Source organism: Rhincodon typus, chromosome 1, assembly GCF_021869965.1.
Source record: "Rhincodon typus isolate 14 chromosome 1, sRhiTyp1.1, whole genome shotgun sequence".
In the NCBI taxonomy this organism is placed as follows: Eukaryota; Metazoa; Chordata; class Chondrichthyes; order Orectolobiformes; family Rhincodontidae; genus Rhincodon; species Rhincodon typus.
The window spans coordinates 70,236,040-70,238,372 of NC_063332.1; the positions used below are offsets into that span (position 1 = coordinate 70,236,040).

The 2,333-nt window shown below is 44.7% G+C and overlaps 1 non-coding gene across 1 annotated transcript; it reads right to left on the bottom strand.

The window, feature by feature from the left end:
- Positions 1–447: 447 nt before the first annotated feature.
- Positions 448–561, bottom strand: trnal-caa. The gene is made up of 2 exons: positions 524–561; positions 448–493 (listed from the first exon to the last, which is right to left on the bottom strand). It is a non-coding gene; the product is annotated as a tRNA-Leu (tRNA).
- Between the last annotated feature and the right edge of the window lie 1,772 nt (positions 562–2,333).

A 2,333-nucleotide genomic window follows, 5' to 3' on the forward strand; every position in this document is an offset into this window, starting at 1 on the left:
GCCAGGAAAAGACACTTTGCAAAGGGTAATTGAGGAAATGAACTGGGAGAAGATAATGATAGCCGGCAATGTTTAGAAACAGAAGAGAGGCTGAGAATTTAGCATAAGGGAGAGAGAGATTTGCATCTGATGCAAAACAATTACTGCAATACCTAAATTGTAACTGTTTACTTTGCAAATGAAACATGTTTTCTTAAAGGTTAGCCTGCAGCACATATACAATCTGGTTATTAATAATTTCGCAGACTAACATTAAAAGTGTTTAAAAAAGTTCGTGTGAGCCTTATCCTGTTTAGTCCGACGTTCTACAAAAAGACCTAATCTGTGTGGATGTAAACTGCAAGTGTGGCAGGAGTGGTTAATTTAAAATGTATGGAGCTGTGCCCTGAAAACTGCAGAGGCAAGAGCCTCACACTTGTGCAGAGAGGAGCTGAAAAAAAAAATTATTGTCAGAAGTGGGATTCGAACCCACGCCTCCAGTCGGAGACCAGAACACCCGCCCCGCAATGGGAAGGATTGAATCCTTGAGTCTGGCGCCTTAGACCACTCGGCCATCCTGACAAGTGACAACAGCCGCATCAGCGAGACTCAAATCCCCGAGTATCAAACGCGGCTCCTTGGTGACGGTGGTGCTGCGACGGCCCTAATGCGCCCCCGCGTTTTTTAAAAAATTTTGTTTGGCTCAGGACGATCTCGCTCGGGCAGTCCGTTCCCAATCATGTGCAGCCTATTTGAGCTCCTCCATTTTCGTACCCTCAGTGGGGGCTGCGCGGAGGGCGGCCATGTTGAGGGCGGCCCTAACCCAGGGTGGCTCAGAGCCGCCATCTTGAGTGTGGATGCGCGCATGCTCACTACCACCCCTTGTCGGAGCGTTGCGTGAAGGTGTTGGGCTGGAGTGAAGAGACCCCTTTTTTGTTAAAGGTTACAGATCTCATCACCTCTCTCTGGTCGACTGTCTACACATTACATCTTATGTGAATGCACACGCTTAAATTGAAGCGGTCGGTGAACTTCAGAAAATACGAGTGAATCAATTAAAGAAAAATGCCCCTTAAACCCGCAGGAAATGGGAACCAAAACGGACTCTGGAAACACAGGATTAGCAACATGTGGAGAGAGGAGCAGAGTTTTTATTTATTCTCTCGTGGGATGTGGGTGTTGATGGCTGGGCCAGCATTTAATGCCCATCCTTAGCTTGCCTTGAGCAGTTGGTGGTGTGCTGCCTTCTAGAACTGCTGCAGTCCATGTGCTATAGGTTGACCCACCATGCTGTTGGGGAGGGAGCTCCCAGATTTTGACCCAGCGTCGGGGAATGAACGGTGATGTATTTCTAAGCCAGGATGCTGAGTGATTTGGAGGGGAACTTGCAGATGGTGGAGTTTGTTTTCATCAACATGTTGGAGATTTTGACAAGTTTTGGCTGAAGGACCAGTATGAACAGTACATTGATTTCACAGTGTGCTGAGGTTTTAAACAGCCTCTTCCCTCTGAGTTGGCTGTCTTGAAGAAGAACACAAGGGACGGTGTCTAATCTGCAGGATACTGGAAATCTGAACAAGAAGGAATAATTTGGTCACACAGCATCTATGGAAACAGAATTAATGTTTCAGGTTGATAGTCATTCTTCTGGCTCTGACGGGGAGGTTTAGAGGTAAATTATGCAATGCTGAGGAAAATATATAGTAAATAAGAGATCATACTTAGAAATGAATGGACTGGTTGTGCAATACTTGATAGAACTCCAACATTTTGAAGTATTTAAGATGAGTTAGATCAGTATGTGTCATTTGCAGGCTTTACAAAGTTTCCCTTATTGGCAGTGAAGTGAAGCTCTTCTCCCCCCTGGCTCTTAACAGATTAGATAACATGATTTCCCTTTCATTAAACCATGTTGACTACCCAATTACTTGAACTAGTAAAAGTGCCCTTAAACAGTCATAGGCAAAACTTTAGTCTTAGGGGTGGAGGGGTGAAAAATCTAGAGATACAGTTCAATCACATCATCTTCAGGAGTTGCTGGAGATCTTATTTTGGTTTCCTATCGTCTCCTCCATGGAATCCCTGCATAGGAAAATCCAGTAAAGTTTTCCCTCTGAATGGCTGGTTGGAGTATTCTGATACAGTGGTCACTCAGGGCAGTGACAGTTAAACCAACCAGAGCAGCAAAAAGCTGTCATAAAGAGAATCAGTCAATTTTGGGGAAAGTCACTTCTCCCCAGCACAGCCCCAGGAATAGTGTGCAATACTGTCCTCTTAACAATTCACACTTCTTCTAAATTTTGTGTCATCTGCAAACTTTGAAATTGTTCCCTGCATACCAAAATCCAGATCAC